Source organism: Cynocephalus volans, chromosome 11 (assembly GCF_027409185.1).
Source record: "Cynocephalus volans isolate mCynVol1 chromosome 11, mCynVol1.pri, whole genome shotgun sequence".
Taxonomy (NCBI): domain Eukaryota; kingdom Metazoa; phylum Chordata; class Mammalia; order Dermoptera; family Cynocephalidae; genus Cynocephalus; species Cynocephalus volans.
In genome coordinates, this window is record NC_084470.1 from 8,504,879 (window position 1) to 8,532,393 (window position 27,515).

General features: G+C 35.5%; 1 protein-coding gene and 1 pseudogene across 1 annotated transcript in view; both read right to left on the minus strand.

The window, feature by feature from the left end:
* Positions 1 to 27,515, minus strand: part of SUGCT (succinyl-CoA:glutarate-CoA transferase) — a 723,725-nt gene that overhangs the window by 314,609 nt on the left and 381,601 nt on the right. The window lies entirely within an intron of this gene.
* On the minus strand, positions 3,426 to 3,777 carry LOC134390393 (large ribosomal subunit protein eL30-like; annotated as a pseudogene).

Genomic DNA, 27,515 nt, shown 5'->3' on the forward strand with positions numbered 1-27,515 from the left:
GCCAACAAATTTGAAAATCTGGAGGAAATGGATGAATTTCTGGACACACACAAGCTCCCAAAACTGAACCGTGAAGACGTAGAAAGTTTGAACAGACCAATAACAATAAAGGAGATTGAAGCTGTTATCAGAAGGCTCCCAACAAAGAAAAGCCCAGGACCAGATGGATTCACAGCAGAATTTTACCAAACATTCAAAGAGGAATTGACACACATTCTTTACAAACTATTCCAAAAGATTGAAACGGATGCAAATCTCCCAAACTCATTCTATGAAGCAAACATCATCCTGATACCAAAACCAGGTAAAGATATAACCAAAAAAGAAAACTACAGGCCGATATCCTTGATGAATATAGATGCAAAAATCCTCACTAAAATACTAGCAAACAGAATACAGCAACACATACGTAAAATTATTCATCACAATAAGTGGGATTCATCCCAGGGATGCAAGGTTGGTTCAACATACGCAAATCAACAAATGTGATACACCATATTAATAAACTCAAACACAAGGACCATATGATCATCTCTATAGATGCTGAAAAAGCATTTGATAAAGTTCAGCACTCATTCATGACAAAGACCCTCTATAAGTTAGGTATAGAGGGAAAGTATCTCAACATAATTAAAGCCATACATGCCAAACCCACTGCCAATATCATCCTGAATGGGGAAAAGCTGAAAGCTTTTCCTTTAAGAACAGGAACTAGACAAGGATGCCCACTCTCACCACTCCTATTCAACATAGTGTTGGAAGTACTAGCCAGAGCAATCAGAGAAGAGAAGGAAATAAAGGGCATCCAGATTGGAAAAGATGAAGTCAAACTGTCCCTGTTTGCAGATGACATGATCCTATATATCGAACAGCCTAAAACCTCTACAAAAAAACTGCTGGAATTGATAAATGATTTCAGCACAGTAGCAGGATACAAAATCAACACACAAAAATCAGTAGCATTTCTTTTCTCCAATAGTGAACATGCAGAACGAGAAATCAAGAAAGCCTGCCCATTTACAATAGCCACCAAAAAAATAAAATACTTAGGAATTGAGTTAACCAGGGAGGTGAAAAATCTCTATAATGAGAACTACAAACCACTGCTGAGAGAAATTAGAGAGGATACAAGAAGATGGAAAGATATTCCATGCTCTTGGATTGGAAGAATCAACTTAGTGAAAATGTCCATACTACCCAAAGTGATATACAAATTCAATGCAATCCCCATCAAAATTCCAAAGACATTTTTCTCAGAAATGGAAGACACTATCCAATCATTTATATGGAACAATAAAAGACCACGCATAGCCAAAGCAATGCTGAGCAAAAAAAATAAAGCTGGAGGCATAACACTACCTGACTTTAAGCTATACTACAAAGCTATAATAACCAAAACAGTATGGTACTGGCATAAAAACAGACACACTGACCAATGGAATAGAATAGAGAATCCAGAAATCAACCCACACACTTACTGTCAGCTGATCTTTGACAAAGGCACCAAGCCTATTCAGTGGCGAAGGGACTGCCTCTTCAGCAAATGGTGCTGGGATAACTGGATATCCATATGCAGGAGAATGAAACTAGATCCATACCTCTCACCGTATACTAAAATGAACTCAAAATGGATTAAGGATTTAAATATACACCCTGAAACAACAAAACTTCTTAAAGAAAACATAGGAGAAACATTTCAGGAAATAGGACTCGACACAGACTTCATGAACACGACCCCAAAAGCACGGGCACCAAAGGAAAAATAAACAAATGGGATTATATCAAACTAAAAAGCTTCTGCACAGTAAAAGAAACAATTAACAGAGTTAAAAGACAACCAACAGAGTGGGAGAAAATATTTGCAAAATATACATCTGACAAAGGATTTATATCCAGAATATACAAGGAACTCAAACAACTTTACAAGAAGAAAACAAGCAACCCAATTAAAAAATGGGCAAAAGAGCTAAGTAGGCATTTCTCTAAGGAAGATATCCAAATGGCCAACAGACATATGAAAAAATGCTCAACATCACTCAGCATCTGGGAAATGCAAATCAAAACCACATTGAGATACCATCTAACCCCAGTTAGGATGGCTAAAATCCAAAAGACTATGAACGATAAATGCTGGCGAGGCTGCGGAGAAAAAGGAACTCTCATACATTGTTGGTGGGACTGCAAAATGGTGCAGCCTCTATGGAAAATGGTATGGAGGTTCCTCAAACAATTGCAGATAGATCTACCATACGACCCAGCTATCCCACTGTTGGGAATATACCCAGAGGAATGGAAATCATCAAGTCGAAGGTATACCTGTTTCCCAATGTTTATCGCAGCACTCTTTACAATAGCCAAGAGTTGGAACCAGCCCAAATGCCCATCATCAGATGAGTGGATACGGAAAATGTGGTACATCTACACAATGGAATACTACTCAGCTATAAAAACGAATGAAATACTGCCATTTGCAACAACATGGATGGACCTTGAGAGAATTATATTAAGTGAAACAAGTCAGGCACAGAAAGAGAAATACCACATGTTCTCACTTATTGGTGGGAGCTAAAAATTAATATATAAATTCACACACACACACACACACACACACACACACACACACACACAAACGGGGGAGGGAAGAAGATATAACAACCACAATTATTTGAAGTTGATACGACAAGCAAACAGAAAGGACATTGTTGGGGGGAGGGGGGGGAGGGAGAAGGGAGGGAGGTTTTGGTGATGGGGAGCAATAATCAGCCACAATGTATATCGACAAAATAAAATTTAAAAAAAATAAAATAAAAAGAAAATTATTCTTTAATCAAACAAATAGGTGGCTGGAAAAATCAAGCAATTTGGTAATATTATTTTTCAAATCTGAATTTACATTTTGTTTAAAACTTCTCTACCATATGCTACGTTATAAGAATTCTTTTTAAAGAGGTTAAATGTAGAACTCTGTAGATATTTTCCCTGCTTACAAAATTAGCAGTGATTCCTCAGCTAAATCTCAAAATACATTTGCAAAAAGTGGGAAGTATACCAAAAAATATTCTCCAAATGCATAAAAATCCACAAAACCTTCTCCTCAGAAAAGAAAAAGAAAAAACATAAAACAAGACTATAGCTTTTTCATCTATATATTTCTTCAGAGTTATCATAAAACATAATTATTAACACTAAATTAGTATTCTAAACTCTGTATTGCTTAGTTTGGATTTATTACTAAAATTATAGTTGAGGCCAATAATTTGAGCAAAATGAAAAGCTGCAGAGCTGCCCTTTAAAAGAAACAAACATTTATAAGAAACAATTGAGGATGTGCAAAAATTTTATAGATGATACAAATCTGACTCCCAGGTTTTTTGTTTTTTGTTTTTTTAACAAGCTCTGGCAAGTTTTATTAAAAGAAATTTTCTCATGGTTTCCTTTTCACCAGTCCATTCTGAAAAGCTTCTAATGATATCACAATCACCTGATCGATGACAGCCAGTGTGTATACTCTGTAGTATTTCCCACATGCTATTCTCAATTCAATATTATTACCATTGTAGTGATGGACACCAGTTTTCGCCAAGGTGGTAAAGTACTCTATTTCAGATTTCTTCAAGGCTGGACAGTTGTTGGTGACGACAACCAATTTTACTTTGCCCTGTCAGATCATCTGCTTGTACCCCAGCACATACTATCCACTTTTCATCACAAGCTGGAGCCTAGGAGCCTAGAGCTGATCACCTCCAGCAAGTTTTTCGTTTTCTTTGTGGCCACCATCTTCCTGCCTTAGGTGAGGGATGACCCTCAACCAAGAGCAGCCGCCAGGACAGCCAGGGAGTAAAAAAGGAAGCAATTTCAAGACGCTAATTTATTGATTGATACAAAATTAAATTAAATTTATGGTTGTATCATCTTTGTATATTCTGGATCTTTGCTTATTTAACACAAGCTTCACAGTAATGCTCCTTGCATTCCATGGCTATTACATGGTATATTACTTTAGCTTGTACAGTTACTATAGCAACTCATGTTCTCCTCTGCATCATCTGAAAATATTTTTGGAGTATAAGAGTTTACAGAGAGAGTTTACAGAGAGATTTAGTAGCCTGTCACAAATTTTAAAAAGCAGAAATTGTTAAGCAACGCAGATGAACTTAAAGACCACAGTTCTATTTATCCCCATGAGCTAAGAGATTGATGATGTGATATTGATTTATAATTCACATATGAAACATTAATTTGTAGGTTCTAAAACTTTATTGTTGTGGAACATATTGTTAATATTATTGTTTGAATGACATATGAAATCAGTATGTTACTTTATGAAAATTCTCTCTAAATATTAAAAAACAGAAAACAGAAAAAAACTTCTTTTGCCAAATGTTAACCTGAAGGTCTTCTAAAACTTTTTGCTTGCTTAATTAGGATCAACTTTGAAGAATCTAACACTACACATTAAAAGTAATCTGAGGCTACCCACAAACACACACAAATATATACCCCACACACACACTCGCTCACTTTAGGGTATCATACTTCAAGTGTTTCTTAATCCTGAATAATTCATTGGGTCCCTTTAAGAATGTAAAGAATCCTACAGATTCTCCTGTAATATTGTGAAAATATATATTTGGTTTTCATATCTGTCTCCTGACATACAACTCCTAAAATCCTTAGAATCTCCAAAGTCATAATAAGAGTCTTTTCCATCCCTATGCTAATGATGGCTGGAAGCCTCTAAGTACTTTCAGGATCTGGGCTGGTCACAGGAAAGACCAAGGCAGGACTTTCAGTCCCACCCCCCAACCTTCAGGAAGGGGAGAGGGACTGAAGGTTAAGCTGATCACAAGTGGCCAATGATTTAATCAGTCATGCCTATGTAATAAAAGCTTCCATAAAAACCCAAGAGCACAGGGTTCAGGGAGCTTCTAGATAGCAAACATGTGGGGGGTTTCACCTCTACTTGCCAGGAGGGTGGTGCACCCCATCTCCACAGGAACAAAAGCTCCTTCTCTCAGGACCCTTCCAGACCTTGCCCTGTATATATCTTTACCTGGCTATTTATTTGTATACATTAAAATATCCTTTATAATAAATGGATAATGTAACTGAGGATATAAATGGATAATGTAACCAAGTATTTCCCTGAGATCTGTGAACCACTCAGCAAATTAATGGAACCTAGGGAAGGGTCATGGGAACCCTGAATTACAGCTAGTCGGTCAGTAGTTCCAAAGGCCTGGACTTGCAACTGGCATATGAAGCGGGGAGAAGCAGTCTTGGGGACTGAGCCCTCACCCTGTGGGATCTGAAGCTACCTCCGGGTAGATACTGTCAGAATTGAATTGGAGGGTACCCAGCTGGTGTCCGCTGTGGAACTGGTTGCTTGTTTGCTGGTGGGGAAAAAATCCCCACACACTTGATCACAGAAGTCAGAAGTCTATCTTCTGTGTTGATAACTGTGCTGTAGGAGTAGAGGAAAAACAGTTTGTGTTTTGCTTTTTCCACATACCTCTCCATTCCAGAAAAATCATGTATACACTTACAACTAGCTAAAGCCTAACAGTACACACACATATCAACCAGCTAAAAAGCCTAGCAAGACACACACACACACACAAATAGCTAAAGCCTAACAATCAAGGATGAGACCCAAGTTAATAAACTTTCCCTTAAAAGAATGATTATTTCCCAATGAGCTTAAGACATGGCTAAATTTTGTTTTGTTTTGTCTTAAGTGTTCTAAACTAAATTTTTTTTCCCTACTGCATTAAGTCACTTTAAGACATCAAATCATTCAGTGTGTTGGATCCCTCTTCCTGAAGAAGAAATCACAAAATGATTTTGGCCAACCTCACATAAAAATTTTCATGAGGTCACCCTTCCAGTCTGCCCCACCCCTTAGGCTTATTCCCTCAGCTGTTTGATCTCATCTCCCAGACTTCTGGACAGGTGGACATTCAGAAAGACTCAACTAAGGCCGTTCCGTACATGTCCCATATGTGGTAGAAACATATTTTTTAAATTTGTCATGCTCAATACAAACTGTAAGCAAATGGCTATGTAGATGGACAGAAACTTCTTGCCTGCTATAATAACTAGAGCAAGAGCTATTATTATTTTATTATTATTACTAATAAATTTTTTAGCAGTTTAATTATTTAAATAGCATTGTTCTCCATCATTAAGAAATTCTAATTCAATACTTTCTCACCTTTTATGACTGACTGTATTGTTAAAAACAAAAAGGGCCACTAAAAGACAAAAAATCCAGTAACTCCTCTGTTTATGGTAATGAGATAGCATCAGATTTGGGGACAGAAGACCCACTCTGCTACCTATTGTGTGGCCATGAGCAAATTGTTCAAAGCTTCCCAGATTTGTTCCCTCATCTTTAAACTAGGCCTAAAACCACCTACCTTACAGAGTTTTTGTAAGGTTTAAATTAGACAGTTCATGATCTGGTTTCAACCCTACTTTCCAAACTTTAGCCACTTCCTCAACTCGCATCTTATGTTCTGATTGCACCAAATTCCTTGAGGTTCTCTAAGGGTGTCCCCTTCATTCTTCCCCTTTTCTTCAAATGCTTTCTTCCTCTGTTTACTTTTTTAACAGGTACTAATTCATCAAAACTCAAGAAGCCCTTCCCCAACCCATCCTCTAGGCTCCAAGATCAACCTGTACAAATCCTTATTCTAATATTTACCTATTTATTAGTCCCACTCCGTGACCACACCCTATTTTCTCTGAGTACCTAAACTATGTGCACTTAGCACATGCCTAAGCCACACGGCGGAAAAAACCGAATGAATGATTGAATGAATGCATGACGTACGCAAAAGCATGGGCTTAGCTGTCTGTGATGCAGCAGGGATTCAGTTTACGTGTGCTGACTCTGGAAGTTATGCCCTGAGATGATGCACCGTGGTATCACTTCACTTGTGTGATTTAAACTTCTGAACAGTGACTGCTAGTGGTCCTGAGATACGTATTGTGAAGAAAATGAAAACATCATCAAATGAGTCCCACGTATGGTCAGCACATTCTGTTAAGAATATTTTATCTTGTTTGTATTAAGTTAGCATCAAGGTCTTTCAGCTTACAAATCTCATGAAACTGGCAAACCAACATAAAAGACTTCAACATAACACAAAGCTAAATTGTAAGCATGATTTTCTCTAGTTTCAGCATGGTCATTGAATTGGATTGCTTAGCAGTAGGATTTAAAGGGTTATATACACTTGCTGCTGGTGGTCAGTTTGATTCTTTATTAAAACAATTATATTGTCATGGCCAGAAACTATATATTATGTTTAGAATAACACTAATGGCATAGAAGGAAAATTGATTCTAAATAGTCATTCTCTGTGGCTAAAAATTACAGAACAAGCTACTCCCAACTTGCTATAAGTTATAATTAGAACCATTCAAAAGGAACAAAAAATAGCAATAAAACAAGAAACAAATGAACCATAAGAGTGAATCACAGTACTTACAGGTATAAACAAATGCATCACTGAGGTTCTTCCGTTAGGGAACTGCTTGACAAAAGAGGAAGACTGCCAACAGATCATCATGTGGCAGCAAAATTCAGGACAGAATTTAAAGGAGAGAAATTGGAGTCAGGTGAACAATTAGGTTACAAATCTCCAGAAAACAGGATTCTAGGGTGTGTGGTCCACACTGGGGTCTAATGAACTAAGTTTATACCGTCATATTTCCAGCCCTCAGAAAACCCAACTTTTCATGTACTTTTGAACACAGAATGAATATTTTACTAAGACTTTCTATAGTGGGGGTAAAATTTATATTCTACAACTTATTACCTTTACTTTTCCTTACAGGACTTCTTCTCACTGATGTAAAAACAAACAAAAGAATCCTTTAGATTCACAATTAGAAAGAAAACTTTCTTCTCCCTCCTCCTTCATCCCAAAATGGTATTTAGGATCATCTGATTCATCCATCCTCTGGATTCTCAGGCTTCTGCTGAAATGTCCTGCAATTTGCCCTGCCCACAGGGAATCCTCTACTGGTGACAATCATTTGTCTGGTGTGGTTTTATTATGGTGTCAGGCTGGTATCCACTGCTGATTGCCATGTGCCTGGTGGTGAGCTCTCTGCATCCTGTATCCTCCAATACGCATCCAGCTATTTGGTCCATTGGTCTTCTTGGAATGGGTGCAGTGGACAGGGACTGGGGAGGAAGAAGCCCTCAGCTGCCATCTCTGCTGTAAAGTGCAGTATGCCACACTCCTTCCAGGTACCCGGAGCCTTCCCATTAGCCATTGATCCTCACCACTCCAATGTCATGGCACACATTTCACCAAAGGGTCTGCAACCTCCCCCAGGCATTTCTAAGTTTGACTTTTAATGTTCTCAAGTTTGGACAAATCTATTACTATTTTATTTCTCTCTTTCCAGTTTCAAGATCCCATCTTACGGGATGGCAGGATGGGGAAGTAAAGGTATTCTGTCAGCTTTCTCAACCTTCTTCGCTTTCAGTGATTTGTTCCTTCCTATGTTGTGGGGACTTCCCATGTGTTCTCACCTGTGCTTGTGATGATCTGTTCTACTCTGTGATATGCACAGAGTTCTGGTTTATAAGAAAATCATGACATACACCCCTTCCTTTTTTCTGGCTCAAAAAAGTATGGCTTTTGCAAACAAAAGACACTTGCTTCAAGACTACCCTCTTGCTATAGACCTTCCAAATGCTATTTGAAATTCAAAAGCCAGGTGATGACTCTATTGTTTGTTCTCAACTAGGTCTGTCCTCCACAAGAAGAAGATACTGATTTAAGGAGTGGGAGGAATCAAGGAACACGTGGGAACTTGGTATTACCAGAAATCTAGACATATTATTTTAATAGCTCTAAAATATTATGCTCAGCATGCATTTCAAGTCCAAACAAACAATTCAGAACAATTCATTTCCATGAAATTATATTTTACTTGAATCAGTCTTAAGGATTTCAATATGACTTAAAAATTACCATTTTTGGTACAGCCTTTTCATTGCTTCATAGAAAACAGAACAGAAATAAAGATCATAGAGTCTTTCTCACTGAACAAAAGAATCGAAAATCTACTGGCCTAAAACAGAATTTTCCATTCTTAATTTACAGAGAAATTATTATTATACAGCATGGTTTCTAATATGCAGAAGAATATCTATCTTTAAACCCATGATCAAAATATCACATATTCAATTTTCATAAAGATGACAGTCAAATTTATAATATTTTAGCCATTTAGGTCAGAACCATTCTCAGGTGGTATCCTAAATAGCAATTTACATTGAGGTTGTCATATTCCTCCTTTCCCGGGGGGGGGGGATAAATAAAATTAGGAGGTCTAGTTCAAGTAAACAATAAAAGCCAATATTAATTGAGCACCTATTATGTGCCAGGAACTGTTCTAAGGGCATTATATGTATTATTTCATTTAATCTTCACTGTAATCTTTCAAGGTAAGCACACTCACTGTCTTCATTTTACAGATTAGGATATGGAGGCAGAAAGGCTAAGCAACTTTCTCAATATCATTCTATGAATGAGTAGCAGAGTCAGAATTTGCACCCAGGTAAACTCACCCCACAGTCCTTACATCTATTCACTATGCTATACTGCCTCACAGGTAAAGGAAATGTAAGGGCATTGAGTTTAAGTTGTAAAAAGAAAACAACTAGCACAGAGACTCTGTCATCTTTATAAGGACAAAAGAAGGGACTGAGATTCCATATTTAGAGTTGGCATGCAAAACAATTTTTAGAACCATATGTTTCTAATGACCCAATCATTGGGTCTTTCATTTCTGATCATTTGACATTTTTAAGTATGAATCATCTAATGAAAAAAATTACAGGCTTTCTTTTGAACACATTGTTTATTTGTCACCAAGAGATCTCAGATATACTTTAAACAAATTCCGTCTATAAAGGAAAGACTACATACCCTCATGAATGGCATAATCCAAAAATAGAAATTATTTAAAACAGCTCTAACACCTTTTCTAAATTTCCTACATTGTGAAATGACAGCAGTGTCTCCCTTTCAACACTGCCTTCTAGTCAATGTAAAAAGAAATAAACCATCCCCACATGCTCATATTTGGTGTTTACTTTTCCATCAGTCATCTAAAATGGGACGCAGGAAAGGGGAGGTGTCTGTCTCTGTTAGAAAGAGAAGAAAAGTGAGAGAAAGAAAATCTAATGCAACAAGAGAGTTGCCAGATTTGGAACTGATTGAAAGAGTTTTGTGTCACCAAACATTTTTCAAAGAACTATCAATCTACAACTCTTTTTATAAACCGACCTGTAATGAGTGGTGTTTCCACACATTTTCTTCACACAGTTGCTTCTGAGCTTGGCAGTGCCTTTGATTTGAAAAAGAATTTCAAACTTTAGATAATCACACAGATCCCTTTTGGCATTGTGGAAAAGAATACTTAGATCATAAAGACTTAAAGGAATGTAAGCTAGAGTTCCAACCAGTTTAAACTTTCATTACAGAGATGTCGAAAGCCATGTTGCTGTGCTTACAACTAGTATAAGTGATGCCATTTGTAACTCTAATTAAATGAAAATTTAAAAGGATGTAATAAAGAAAAGCATGGATTAAAAAATTAATATTAAATGAGAAATATAAATTCTACAGTATAACAAATATCAAGATAGACCCAAACATCACCATAATGTTCTTATCCACATCGCTGGCATTGGGGGAAAACCACCTTGGATAAACCAACATACCCTTAAAATAACAGAAAAGTGCCAGTACTAACAGTGATGTACTTAGTACTCCTTGGGAAAATTCAAAGAAAGTAGACTAATGAAATTTGTCACCTGCTGACTGGTTTCTGCTGCTTCAGAAAACAAAGAACACAGCAGACTAGATAGAATTCAGAATGTACAGCTAGAAGAGAACAGAATTCTTAACTGCAAAGCAACTGCCTCCATTATAAACATGAATCTCATCCCCCCAACAGTCCCAGATCACTAGTTCTCAAAGTCTGGTCCCCCACCAGCAGCATCAGCATCATCTGAGACCTTGTTAGAGATACACATTCTCAGGCCCCACCCAAGACCAACTGAATCAGAAACTCCAAGGGTGAGACCCAGCAATCTGCATTTTAATAAACCCTAAAGATGACTGTAGTGCTCACTAAAGTTTGAGATGCACTGCCTTTCAACATCACAACATGATCAGTAAAAACTAGAGATGCTCTTCTTCAGTCTGTGAATCCTAATAGCAATAACAGGTGACAGTTACTGAGGTCTTACTCTGAGCAAAGTGTTCTTCAAGGCATATTATTTATATTCACCTATTTAATCCTTATGGCAACCCTATAACTACAATGTCCATGCAACTGAGGAGCTAGACACAGCACAGGGACAATAATTTATGAAGAAAAAACAGTGCTATTATGAGAAGAGTGGGTTTCCTGCATGTACCTCTACCAATAGCAATTGTAGGAGGCCTTAAAAAAAGACAGAAACCCTAGAAGCCCTTAAAAACAGAATTTCTGAACATCTTTAAATCAGCTTTTAATGGAGAAATTCTAGAATATCTCATGAAACACTTACAGGTCAAGGTCTATTTTTTTCTTGAATCAACTTCCTGAATCAGTTCCATTCTGATATCCCTCACTATGGTACAGAATGGGAGATGGATTGAGGCACTGAACAGCTTTAGTGACAAGTAAGATGACACATAATGCAGATCAATCCCAGGTCTGACCGGCACACAGCTCGAACCTTGTTTTCTCCACCTTTGCTCCCTTATACAATTAACAGAGATGCTTAGTGTCAATGGATGGAAAGCATAAAAGAATTCAAGATATAAAACATGATTGTGTCTAAGAGTTTAAATGACAGTTAAACCAGGAAATTAATAGCACGTCTTTTTTGATCCCCTCCTTTAGTTCTGTAACTCTATCACCTCTCTTCCGTTAACCCAGCTTGAAACCGTTGTTTCTTGAGTATTCCTCTTCCCTCAACTCATCCAAGAAATCACCAAGTCCTAAAATTATTTTGCTCAGACTCTTCTGTATGTCACTTTCTTTCCATTCTAACTTTCTTCACTCTCTCTCAGGCCCTCATCATCTCATCATAGATTACTGCAATCGTCTCTTAACCTCCTCCTTGTCTTCTACACTTATCATGGACACCACTGTCAAATAAAGACACTCTCACCACAACACTTCTGGACACAAAACCCATCAATACGCCATTACTGACAGGGTCCAGATTCCTTAGACATAAATATAAATATCTTCACAGCTTGGATCCAACTTTATCTTCAACTCTTTCCTTATGTGAATCGCAACCTTCAATCACAGTTCTATATTCACTGTCTCCAAAACATGTCATAGATGTTTCAGTAGCTCTTCCACAGCTTTGGACAAATGGTCACTGATGCAAAATGCCAAAGTAAGAATAAGCATTAAAACAGAGAATAAGTTCAAGTCTGCTTACTCTCCATGATTTAATTATAGATCAGAGCTTCTAATTTCATTTATGCTGCTCCATTGAATTTACAACTGTTAGGAGAAAATAATAAGTGTATAAAAGTTTAACAGATTTTTGCTTAACCTATATAGCAGTATTTGAATTAAATATTAAGCTACTGCTAATCCAGATGTCAAGGATAAACATATTTATAAAGGAAAAAGGCTTCTGCTCCAGAGGCTCACAGTCTCAAGGTAGAGCAGACACCCTCTCTGTTCTCTACTATACTACCATGACTCAACATTCCTGAAACTCAAACAAATTCATTGCTTTAATAGGAATTCCTATTTATGCTTAGTAAATAATTTTCCAACTACCAAAACAGCTCACTGAGTCCTTCAAATATAACTATTAAAAATAACAATAATCACCAACAATTAAGGGAAACCAACAGTATGATAAAAAAACACCACAAATAGAACTAATCCCTAAGAAATCAGAATTTCTGAAACAGAAATTTAAAAAGAATTCTAATTATTATAATCAATAAGAATGAAGAAATGTTGCATTTCTTTAAAAACACTGTTCAGAAATAGAAAAGATAATCCTAACATTCATATGGAAAAATAAAAGACCGCAAATAGCCAAAACAATGCTGAGCAAAAGAAAATAAAACTGGAGGTATAACACTCCCTGAGTTCAAATTATACTACAAAGCTACAGTAAACAAAACAGCATGGTATTGGCATAAAAGGAGACACTCGGACCAACGGCACAGAATAGAGAACCTAGAAATGAACCCACAGATTTAAAACCAACTAATGTTTGACAAAGGCAACAAGAACATACATTGGGGAAAAGACTGCCTCTTCAATAAATGGTGCTAGGAAAAATGGACATCCATATACGGAGGAATGAAACTAGACCTGCACCTCTCACTATATACCAAAATTAACTCAAAATGGATTAAACACTTAAGTATAAGACCTGAAACTATAAAAGTACTAAAAGAAAACACAGGGGAAAAAACTTCAGGAAATAGGACTGGGCAAAGACTTTATGAATAAGACCCCAAAAGCACAGCAACAAAAGGAAACATAAATAAACGGGATTATGTAAAACTAAAAACTTCCGCACAACAAAGTTAACAATCAACAGAGCAGAAAGACAACTTATGGAATGACAGAAAATATTTGTAAATTATGCATCTGACAAGGGATTAATATCAAGAATATACAAGGATCTCAAACAACTACACAGTAAAAAAAAAACCAATTAAAAAATGGGCAAAGGAGCTGAAGAGACATTTTTCAAAGGAAGACATACAAATGGCCAACAGGTACTTGAAAAAATGCTCATCATCAGTAATCATCAGGGAAATGCAAATTAAGACCACATTGAGATATTATCTCATCCCAGTTAGAGAATCAAAAAGACTGAGAATAACAAATGCTGGTAAGGATGCAGAGAAAAGGAAACTCTTCGACCCCGTTGGTATGACTGTAAGTTAATACAGCCATTATGGAAAAGTATGGAGGTTTCTCAAACTACAGATGGATCTACCATACAATCCAACAATCTCATTTCTAGATATATAGCCAAAGGAATGGAAATCATTATATCAAAGGGATACATGCACTCCCATTTCTTTGCAGCTCTATTTACAATAGCCAAGCTATGGAACCAACCTAAATGTCCATCAATAGATGATCAGATAAGGAAAATGTGGTATCTCTACACAATGGAATACCACTTAGCCATAAAAAAGAATAAAATTCTGCCATTTGCAGCACCATGGATGAGTTTGGAGAAAATAATGTTAAGCAAAATAAGCCTGGCACACAGGGGAAAATACCACATGCCCTCACTCACAGGTGAGAGCTAAGAGAGAAAAAAGGAAGGAAAGAAAGACCACAGTGGTGTGTTGGATTTGCAGAGGGAGAGAACAGACCTAGGGCTGCTAGGGGTGGAGGAGGGGGAGAGATAGGAGGATTGGGAAATGTTGGGTGGGGTTCTCAGGGAATAATTGCAATTTGAGGTGGTGGGCATGCTGGTAGTATTGATATGCTGACTACATCTTGGGCACAGGTGCTGACGGTCATCAGCTCTGTGCCCTATGAATATAAATAATCAATAAAAATAAAATAAAATATAACACTGTTTAGATAAAAAGAAGTAGAAAGAAAGATGAGAAAGAGAAGGAGAAACAGTAAAAAGAGTAGAAGAAGAGAAATAATCAGCATTTTTGAAAATTAAAAACGTTGTGGCCAAAATTTTTTTTAAAAATCAACAGATGAGCTAACTAGTAAAGTTGATATGGATAAAGATTTCATTAATGATTTGGAAGATTATAAGAAATCTCTCAGGACAAAAAGTAGGTCCTAGAAAATACAATAAGGAAAGACATCAAGAATAAGACATACAAAAAAATAAAACTGACATTCTTTGCCAATAATCTGACATCCAACAAAACATTTGGAAAATAGATTAAAATAAATATGAGTTTACCAAGCTAGTTGAAGACAATATCATGATATAAAATCAGTAGCTATCTTACATGCTAGCAACCACAAATTAGAAGATGAAATCAATAAAGATCTTAATCAGAGTTCAAAAATATTAATAAAATAACTGAGAATAAAGCTAAAGTAAATGTGCAAAACATATCTTTTTTAAAACTACCACTCGTACCAAGGATATAAAAGAAGGCTTTAAATGCTAGAGAAATGCCATGCGCCTGATGGAAAGATTCACATTGTAGAAGTGTACATTTGCCCCCAATTAATCTATATATTAAATGTAATCCCACATATGATTCTAAAAATCTATGTAAAATAGATTCATAAAATTAGCAAGAAAATTCTGTAAAAGAAGAAAATTGAGAGAAAATTTGGCCTAACATACTATGCAGCTACAGTAATTAAAAACTAGCAAGAAGTTATTCCAGGGATATATAGACTGATCAGTAACTAGGCTAGAGTTTCCAGCAAACAACCCATACACATGTGGAACTTATCTTAATAATGATATTCTCTTTGACCAAACTCTACTCAGGCTTCTCTGCACTCTTTTCCAACTAGGCCTCAAATATTGGACTTGCATGTTCATTTCTACATAATACAATTTACCCTGAATCCTTCTAAGTAGTTCAGCCATCCTGCATATCTGATCACACCAATATCTAATCAGGTTTTTCATCCTCCACCATCCCCCAGATGATGTCTCATCACCCTGGCCTGCCTTCAGCAAGAAACCAGTCAGTTTTGCCAGAATCCCCGTTCTCTCCTGATGCTTCCTTTCAGTAATTTTCCATCCACTGACTCCCACTCTCCTCCTTAGCTATAAACTCCCACTCTTCCTTGTTGAAACCGGAGTTGAGCTCATGACTCTCCCCCTCTATAAGACCACATTGCAGTGGTCCTCAAATCTATCTTGATAGTTCCTCTTTGAATAAAGTCCTCCTTACCATCTCTAACAAGTGTCATAAACAATTTTCTTCCTTTAACAGAAGGTAGGCCTTCATATGCAAGACACAAAGCCTAAGGGTCATAAAGGAAAAGACGGTTATACAAATATTTGACTACATTAAAAACTAAAATGTTCTGTTTGGCAAAACAAAACAAACAGGAAAGAAAAGCAAAAGTAAAGATAGAAAGCAAGCAATACTCTGGGGGAAAAGTTTGCTATTTATAAAATAGAAAAGGGGATTAAAATCCATAATGTACAAAAGTAAAAATTTCTTAAAATCTAATAGAAAAATCCCCAAAGGATTTTAACTGTTAAGACAAAAAGACATAAAAGTGATAATTCTCTTTTTTATTTTAGGAAATGCAAGTGCTGGTGTTTATGAAATATGAATGCCATCTCTGTTTGCTGATAAGATTAGTGAAAGCTGCAAAGACTGACAATATCCAATGTTGGTCAGAGTATGCAAAACAAGCATTCTCAATTCAGTTTTGATTGAAATATAAATTAACACAGCCTTCTGAGAAACATTATGGCAGTTTTTACTAAAATTTAAATTGTGTTTGAAATTCTCAACCAGAAGTAATACCTTAAGAAATTTATCCTAGAAATTCTCGCACAAGTGAGCCAAGATAAGTATAAAGATGTTCATTGTCTTACTATGTGTATCAGTTAAACATTTCAAATCATATATGTACTATCTAAAGAAATGTGCTCTCACAGGCTTCAGAATACTATACAACCATTAAAATTAATTACTTATTTAAATATTTAATCATTAATAATAATATAATCATAACATACACAATTAATAAGTGATGATTTTTAAATAATTAAAATAATTCTTCAAAAATAATATTAACCCCAATATTGTCTATAATTGTCCAATACTTTGAACCCTTTACAGAATAAATATTTACATAGAAATGTATTGTCTAGTTTTAGGTACAAAATCCAACTTTATTGTGTTCACTGATATGACAATATTTTTTCTTTCCTATACACAAGTGTGGTAGGTAGAACAATGACCCCTCAAAAGTGTCCAAGACCTAATCCCTAGAACTTATGAATGTATTACCTTACATAGCAATAGGGATTTTCCAAGTGTGATTAAAATTAAGGAGTTGAGATAGGGAGATCATCTGGAATAATAACTGGGTGAACCCAGTGTAATCACAAGGGTCTTTGTAACTGAGAAACGGAGACAGGCCAATCAGTTTCAACATGATGTAGTATGAGAAATATTCAATTGGCTATAGATGGCTTTGAAGATGAAAGAGGGCCATGAGCCAAGGAATGTGGGCAGTTCCTAGAAATTAGACAAGGGAAAGAAATGGATTCACCCCTAAAGCCTCCAACAGGATCTTAACCTTGCCAACATCTTCATTTTAATCCAGTGAGACCAGTTTCAGACTTCAGACCTCCAGAACTGTAAGATTTACTAATTTACTAATTTAATTTACTAATTTGTGTTGTTTCAGGCCACTATGTAGAAATTTTATAGCAATAATAGAAAACTAAATAATACCTAATATTATTCAGAAAACTAAATAAATAATACAAAACTATATCAGTGCTTTTTAGTAACCTGTCGCTCTGCAGCAACCTTGAAATTTTTCCCAAACATACCTTTTCATTTCGTGTACAAGCAGGCTGTGAATTTTTCAATTTTTTATGTTCCACTTCCATTTTAATTATATATTCTATTTTAAGTCACCTCTTTGCTCTCTCATTTAACTGTAAGCAGTTAAAAGTAGTCATGCAGCAGCCTGAACACTTTGCTGCTTAGAAATTTCTTCTGCCAGATATTCTAGTTCCTCACTCTCAAGTTTATCCTTCCATAAAGCCCTAGGGCATGAACAAAATGCAGGCAAGTTATTCACAACTGTATAACAAGGGTGGTCTTTACACCAGTTCACCTCATTAGAATGGCCTTTACTGTCCACATTTCTATCAGCATTTGAGTTACAACTGCATAAGAAACCTCTAAGAAGTTCCAAAATTTCTCTAGTCCCTTTGTCTTTTTCTGAGCTCTCACCAGAATTCCCCTTAATACTCCATTTACAGCAATCTAAGCTTTTTCTAGCCTGCTCCTTCAAATTCTTCCAGCCTTTACACATTATCCAGTTCCAAAGCCACTTTCACAATTTCAGGTATTCATTATGAGCAACAGCCCCACTTCTCAATACCAATTTTTTGACTTTGTCCATTTTTTGCTGCTTATAACAGAATACCTCAAACAGGGTAATTTACAAATAAACAAAATTTATTTCTTATAGTTCTAGAAGCTGGGAAGTCCAGGATATAGTGGGCACACCTGGTGAGGACCTTCTTCCTGGTGAGGATTCTCTGCAGAGTGCCAAGCAACAAAAGGCATCACATGATGACAGGACAAGAGCAACTTAACATGCTCTCTTCTACTCCTTATAAGGGCACTAGTCTACTCCCATGATAACCCATTAATCCATTAAACCATTAATCTATAAATGAACGAATCCATTCCTGAAGGCATAACCCTCATGATCCAATCACCTCTTAAGTGCCTCACCTTTTAAATAACATGTTGGGGATTAAGCTTCATAATGAGCTCTGGAGGAGACAAATATTCAAACCATATCAGTGTTCTTACCCGGTGAAGTAACTCAAACCTTCATTTCTGAAGTGCCTGAATGCAAAATGTTTTGGTGAATGTAGTTTTCCATTAATTTTTACTGTTAAACATAGAAATACTAAGAGAATCCCAAGGGAATGCACTGGGTCCTCGCTGCCCCAGTTGTTGTATAGTAACAACTCAATTTTCCCTTGATAATCAGGATCAATTACTACAGCCAGCAGTAACCACCTTTGTTGCCTACTGCTCAGTGGCATGAGAAACCCGAAATGCTCAAGTGGCAGTCTCATCTTCCATTCAACGGAATCATTTCTGTGTCACCTAGTAAAAACATCCCTTCCTTAGGAAACAATACTGCCAAACCAGAAAAGCTTAAAATTGTGGAGACAGGAAGCAAATATCTGAGAATATGTTATTAGGTATTACAGTAAAAGTCCTTCCTAATTCCTTAAATTCCAGACCCAGGGTATTTTGACCATAGGAGAGAGAACACCAAGTATTAGACTCTAATTCAAAGAATATACTACCTCCTATAGGACAGAAACCCATCCCTCCAGTGTGTTCTTATCTCCATTCCACCTGGCTGTTAGGAAAACTTCTTTTGGGGTGATAATATAGGTGGCAAGACAAGTTAATTGCATAGCCACAAGCCCATTGCTGCACACTTTTGTTGTGAAATGAGTTCTCTGATCAGAATCAATGCTGTACAAAATACCTTGACAGCAGATAATGCATTCTGGGTGTCCATGGATGGTAGTGCTAGCAAGAGCATTATGGGCAGGAAAGCAAGTCCATACCCAGATTACATCTCAATTCCTGGGTGGCTAAATCCTGCCCCTTCCATGATGGAAGGGGACCAATGTAAACAACCTGCCACTATATGACTGACTGTGTCCCCAGGTAATGGAAACACATAAATGGCACAGTATTGATCCCTGCTGTTGGCAGAGTAAACAGTAGCAGTAGCTAAACACTAGCAATAGCTAGGTCAGCCTTGGTGAGCAGAAAACTGTGTTGCTGGGTTCCTCCATAGCCTCCACCTCATACCATTACTACTTTGTATATGGATCTACTGAGCAGGTACTGGGGTGGCTGAGAAAAGAGGCAGACTGATATCCATAAAAAATGTGCTATTTTGCCTGCCTAATTATTGAGAGCCTTTAATGAGCATAAACATGGAACACAAATATCTTCACATTATGTACCCATTCAGAGGGAAGGAGTGGGTTACAAATAGGACAACTGAAGCCTAGAGGGGTTTAGTAATTTTAGGAAAGTTCAGTAACTTGCCCCAAGTTACAAAATAGAAACTAGAAGAGCAAAGGCTCCACCCTAAATATGTTTGATTCTAGCTTATATACTTTGCATTATTCTATAGTGTCTCCAAAAAAAGGAAAACAGAAACAGGAAGTAGAAAATGAAACCAAAACAGAGAAAAGAATTGATTACAAATCAACAAAACTAAATAAAGAGTTTTTAAAAGGTGAGGCTCTCGCCAAGGTCACTGCTGCAAAGAGATCTGTAGACCAAGAAATAAAGTAAAATATGGACTAATAGGAAGTAATTTTCTCCTTTAATAAAGCAATTTCAATTGATAAATGAAGACAGTAGCCAAACTTCAATGCATCCAGCAAGGAGTTGCAAGGAGATTGACTAGACATAGCCCAAAGACAGGGAGATGACAGAGGTAGGTGGCAATGAAAAGACAAGAAAGCTGCTGATGAAAACAGAAAGGGGTGAAGGGCAAGGAAGATAATGTTAATGTGATGTATTTGTGAAAGAAGTATGCAGAGACTGGATGAGCAAAGCAAATGAACATTAGGTTTAGTATATTCTACAAGTTCCCAAATAAAGGAGAGTTTACAATGATTGCTACTTACATAACTGCTTGGATTATTAAAAGATACGTCACCCAGCACAGTGAGTGGTACATAGGCGGCACTCAACAAACAGTAACTTACAATGACAGCAGTAGTAATTTCAATAATAGCTTACATTGGTTGAGGCCTTATTAAGTACAAAATACTGTGCTAAGCAATATTTATGTATCTCATTCAATCATCACACCAATCCTATAACTGCCAATATTATAGTGACCATTATACAAATGAGGAAACTAAGGTTAAGCGTTGCTCAAGATCACATAACTTGTGACAGAGACAGCTATCTCTGATTACAAATGCTTGACTAGTAAGGAAAGAAGAAATTAGAAAGGGAAGGAAGAAGAGAGGGAAGGAGAAAAGAGGGTAGAGACAAGAGAAGGAAGTCCTTAAAATTAAATGGTTCAATTAGTAATAGTGATATTTCTTAATTTTAAAGCCTTGGCAAGAATAAAATCACATGTAAACAATTTAAATGTAGAACAAGTGAAACAAGAGTGTTACTTCGAACCTGACCACTCCCAACTTCACTTTTATCATATTCTCCATATGCTAAGTTTTTCAACTGTATTCCTCAGGGCATGACAATTCCACGTATTTTAAGCCCTTTAGCCACTCTTACAATAAAATTATTTACTAGTTTTGAGTTAAAATCTTGTTTTAGAACCAAAATATTAGAAATTTTACCTGCAAATCTGAAAGATAAATACAAGAAAATGTGTGCTTTTAAAGTTTTCCATTCTTTCTCCTGCCATTGAAATTGTAGCAATAACCACCTCCTTCAGAGACTCTGTAGAGGGTCGTGAGTGTACTGCCAATTATACGGAAAAAATGAAACCCTTATTCAGGTTCTTTTACCTGGGGTACTTTTGTCTATGAACCAGAAGTATTACAGATGGAGTGGCAAATTTCTCACCTCAGAATTGGTTTGTCAAGGCCAAGAATTTGTTCTTTGCTTTGTCCTAATGTAGCAAATGCCTTGAGAGAATCTTAGTTGTTTAAGTGTTTTTTGAACATTTTGTGGGATCCTCCAAAGATGAAAGTTTTCTTTAAAATCTTAACAAAGTTCTTTCATATCCACTATTTCATTCGATCTTATGATGATCTTCAGAGATAGATATTATTATCATTTCACAAATCAGGAAGCTGAGGTCCACAGAGGTAGATTTATTCTAGATTACAAGACTGAAATCTAGATTTTCTGACCTAAAGGTTTCTAAACCATGAAAACCCCTACAAAGTTCAATTATAATAGCCACCAGAAATTCTTTAACCTTTAATCTTGTCTTTCTAAATATAGTCAATGCTATAATGTTGAAAATTATGGATATTCTAGTATTGTAAGAATACCATGTATTTTTTTGCATTTTGTTTTTTTCCATATATCTAGGAAACCTATTACCCTACTATTAGTATCCTGTAAACATGAATTGGGTGTCAACCCTTATTTGGATTTTTCTTTTCCTTCAGGCTCAGTATGAAAATTCCATACTATTTCCTTTTAATTATTCTTTCTTATATTAAGCCAACTTCCATTTTTTATTACCATAGTCTTCCAAACTTTAAAATAAGAAGCTACCCAGCTTCTCATTTTTAAAGATACTCCAAATTCCAAAAGCATCATATTATATAACAGAGCCACATGCTATTAATAACTCTGTCACTTGGTACTGAGAACAAACAAACAGTTGAAATGAGTTTTTAACAAAGTTGGAGTTTGTTGGAAGCCTTTCTAAATTATCTATGTTATTATTGATCTGAATTATCCTAATTCTGCATTTGAGTTTCACACAGATTCAGTGTAAAATGGTAATATAAATTCTCTCTACTAAAAGGAAAAGTCAGTTGTATTGATCATTAAACAAAAATAAGGTTTAATTGTTTACTAATATAAGCTAATAAAACTTACCAATAGCCTATCTTATATTTTATAAATTGTCCCATTACAATTCTTTACTACAATTTCTGATCTTCTAGCAAATTATTTTAGAGATTTTCATTCAGACACATACTGTCAAAATTTTCTCAACCATTTCCTGTTCTCTGCTCAAAAAATTTTCTGTACCTACTGTACATATAGCCTCTTGTGACATCTCTCATACAATGTTGTTTCATTGTAATTTTGTTTATTAAAATTACTTATGTTGAAATAATTTCAGATGTAAAGACAAGTTTAAAAATATAGCACAAAGAGTTCCTACGAACTACAAAAGACCCTGAATAGTCAAAGCAATCCTAAGCACATATAATAATGCTGGAGGAATTATACTACCTGACTTCAAAATATACGACAAAGCTATAATGGTCAAAACAGCATGGCACTGGCACAGAAACAGACACTCATACCAATGGAGTAGAATAAAGAATCCAGAAATAAATTCTTTTGTTTACAGCCAACTGATCTTTAAAGCCACTGAAAACATACACTGGGGAAAGGACAGCCTCTTGAATAAATGGTGTGGGGAAAACTGGACATCCATATGCAGAAGAATGAAACTAGATCTCTGTCTCTCACCATATACCAAAATCAACTCAAAATGGATTAAAGACTTAAATCTGAAACCTGAACTATAAAACTACTAGAAGAAAATATAAGGGAAACACTCCAAGATATTGGCAAAGAAAAATAATTTATGGTGAAGGCTTCTAAAGCACAGGCAATAAAAGAAAAACAGACAAATGAAATTACATCAAATGAAAACGCTTCTGCACAGAAAAAGAAACAATCAACACAGCAAAAACTCAACCAGAAGAATGGAAGAAAATATTTGTAAACTACTAATCCAACAACGGATTAATATCCAGAATATACAGGAATTTAAATGATTGAATAGCAAAAAATCAAATAATCCCAATAAAAAATAGGCAAATGACCTGAATAGACATTTCTCAAAAAAAGACATACAAATGGCCAACAAGTATATGAAAAAATGCTCAAAATCACTAATCATCAGGGAAATGGAAATTAAAACCACAATGGCATATCATCTCACCCAAGGTACAATGGCTATTATCAAAATGACAGAAATTAACAAATGCTGAAGAGGATTCAGAGAATTGAGAACACATATTTTGTTGATGGGAATGTAAATTAGTACAGCCATTATGGAAAATTGTATGGAGATTGCTCAAAAACTAAAAATAGAATGGCCCATACGACCTAAAAATCTCACTGCTTGTAATTTATAGAAAGGAAAAGAAATTAGCAATCCAAAGAGATATTTGCACCCCCATATTTACTGAAGTTCTATTCACAATAGCCAAGATATGGAATCAACTTAGGTGTCCATCAACAGATGAAATGATAAAGAAAGTGTGGTATATATACACAACAGAACGCTATTCGGCCATGAGAAAGAATGAAATGCTGTCATTTGCCACAACATGAATGAGCCAGGAAGTCAGGCACAGAAAGATAAATACTGCATGATGTCACTCATATGTGTGTGGAAGCTAAATAAAAATAATAATAAGTTGTACTTTTAGAAGAAGAAAATAGAACTGTGATTACTAGAGGGTGGGAAAGGGAGGGGTAGGGGGATATTGAAAGGTTGGTTAATGAACACAAAATCACAGCTACATAGGAAAAATAAGTTTGAGTGCTGGAGAGTAGTGCTAGGAATCTATAATTAACAGTAATTTATTGTATTGTTTTCAAATGGCTAGAAGAGAGGAGCTTAAATGTTCTTATCACAAAGAAATAAATTTTTGCAATGAAGAATATGCTAATTATCCTGATTTGGTTATCACACATTGTATACATGCACTGAAATATATCTCTGTACCCCATAAATATGTAAAATCAATATGTACCAATTACTGAATAAATAAATGTCATCTCACATAGCCATAGTATAATTGCCAAAACTAAGAAACTAATATTGGCAAAATACTATTAACTAAAATGGAAACTTTATTCAAATTTCATCAGCTAAGACAGTTCCTCAGTATTTCATGACAATGACAATTGTGACCAGGTATTTTGTTAAATGCACTTCAGTTTGTGTTTGTCTGATTTTTCTCATGATTAAGTTGAGGTGATGGAGTTTTGAGAATAATGTCACAGAGGTGGTGAGCCATTCTAAGTACATTATATCTAGGAATACATGGCACTGATGTCTTATTACTGGAGATGTTACCAGGATTATGGAATTAAAGTATACCTGCCAGTTTTCTCCACAGAAAAGATATTATTTTATTTTTCCTATTGTAATTAATAAATATTTAAGGGATGATGGTGAGGAATTAGAAATATCCTGTTTCTCATTAAACATTCACCCACTAATTTAAGCTTTCACCATTGGATTTTACCTATAGTAATCATTGCTGTGATGTTCTAAAGGTGATTTCTTATTTTCTTCCTTACTTCTACATTTATTAATAGAATACTTCTGTTAAGGAAAAAACTTATCCTTCTCTCCCACTTATGTATTTAATCATTACATCTGTATGACATAATGGATATGTATTTTAATCTTTGGGTTGTAATTCAAAGAATTTTGTTCTACTTATTGTTATTCACACCATTTTCCTGAGCAATTTGTTCTAATTTGGCCATTGAGTGACCTATATGTTTTTGACATACCCCAAAACTTTTTTTTTTTTTGCACTTTCTTATTTTCTGGCATTACCAGATGTCCAAACTTACCTTGGACTTTTCCTGCACCCACCCTGGAATCAAGAGTATCTATGAAAAGACCACAGCAAATGTCATACTTTATGGTAAAAGACTGAATACTCTGCTTTTTAGATCAAGATGATGACAAGGATGCCTGTGCTCACCACTTCAATTTGACATTGTACTAAAGGATCTAGCCAGGGAAATCAGGAAAAAAAAAAAAAAACATTAAACAAAAAGCATCCAGACTGGATAGAAAGATGACATGATCATATATACAGAAAATCCAAGGAATCCACACCAAAAAAAAAATTGCTATTGGAACTAGTAAACGAGTTCAGCATTATAGAAGGATACAAGATTAATATACAAAAATCAATTTTATTTCTATGCAATAGCAACTAAAAATACAAAAATTAAATTAAGAAATACATTTTATTTAAAATAGCACCAAAAAGAATAAAATACTCAAGTATAAATTTAACCAATGTACAAGACTTATATACTGCAAATTATAAAACATTTTTGAAAGAAATTAAAGGCCTAAATATGAAAAAACAAGAAAATATGACACCATAAAAGGAATACTATAATTCTCAAACACTAGACCCCAAACATCAAGAAACCCTTGAAATCTGTGAAAAGAAATTCTGAGCAACAATCTTAAAGAAACTTAATAAGACATAAGAAGACTCAGATGACACAAGGAAATGAGAAAAACAATCAAGGACATGAAGGAGGAAATTTACAAAGAGATAAATACCATAAAAAAGAACATAGCAGAAAAGGCATTGAAAACATACTCAACAAAATAATACTGTTTTCCACTATTATTTCATTGAATATGTTTTTAATGCCTTTTTGGTAGAGATATGGACTTTCAGATCCAAGAGGCTCAAAGATCACCAAACAGGTTCAATCCAAAAAACTCCTCTCTAAGACACACTGTATAGTCAAACTGTCAAAAGTCAAAGACAAAGAGGGAATCCTAAAAATAGCAAGAAAAAAGCATCAAGTTACCTATAAGGGAGTCTCCATCAGAAAATAGCAGATTTCTCAACAGAAATGCTATAGAACAAAATAGAATGGGATGATATATTAAAAGTACAAAAAGAAAAAACTGCTAGCCAAGAATACTATACCCAGCAAGGCTCTCCTTCAGAAATGAAGGGGAAGTAGTGTATTTCCCAAACAAACCAAAACTGTAGAAGTTCACCATTACATAACCAGCTCTACCAGAAATCCTCAAGGGAGTCCTGAATGTGGAACCCCCCAAAATGATAATCATCACTATGAATACACAAGAAAGAGCAAACCCCACTGGTACAGCAGCTGTGCAAACAAGAAAAAGGAAGAAACTATACCATATCACCTAAAAAAAAACCAAACCAAAACAAAAAAAAATGAACACCAAAGAAAAACAATAAAAGGGAAAGAAAAACAATAAGTACTTATAATAAGCATATGAAAAGCAATTAAATGCCAAGACTAAGACAATACCTTTCAGTAACAACCCTAAATGTAAATTGAATGAATACCCCACTCAAAAGACATAGACTGGTCAGATGGATTAAAAACCTAGACCAAACTATATGTTGCCTACAAGAAACCCATATCATTGTGAGAACACACACAGACTAATAGTGATGTGATGGAAAAAGATACACCATACAAATCGAAACTAAAAACTAGCGGTAGTAGCTATTCTTATATCAAATAAAGTAGACTTTAAGCCAAAAACTATAAAAAGAGACAAAGAAGGGAATTGTATAATGATAAAGGGATCTATCCACCAATAAGACATAACAATCATGACTTTATATGCACCCAATATCCCCAATATTGGAGCACCCAGACATATAAAACAAACACTATTAGACCTAAATACAAAAATAGAACCCAATATGGTAATACTTGGGGACTTAAAAATCCCTCTCTCATCACTGAACAGATCATCTAGGCAACAAATTAACAGAGAAACACAGGATTTAAACTACACTTCAGACCAAATGGACTTGGCAGATCTCTATAGAACATTTTATCCAACAACTACAGCAATACATTCTACTCATCAGCACATGAAACATTCTCCTAGAAAGATCACATATTACATCACAGATCAAGTCACAACAAATTTTTTTAAAAATGAAATCATCTCAACTATCTTTTTAGATCACAATGGATTAAAACTGGAAATCAGTAACAAGCAAATCATTGGAAAACATACAAATACATGGAAATTAAATAACATGATCCTGAATGACTATGGGTCAAAGAAGAAAGTGAAAAGGAAATCAAAAAATTTCTTGAAACTAATGATAATAAAGACACATCACACCAAAACCTATGGGATACTGCAAAAGGAGCACTAAGAGGGATGTTTATTGCAATAAATAGTCACAACAAAAGAATAGAAAGACTTCAAATAAATGACCTAATGTTACACCTCAAAGAACTAGAAAAGCAAGAATGATCCAATCCCAAAATCAG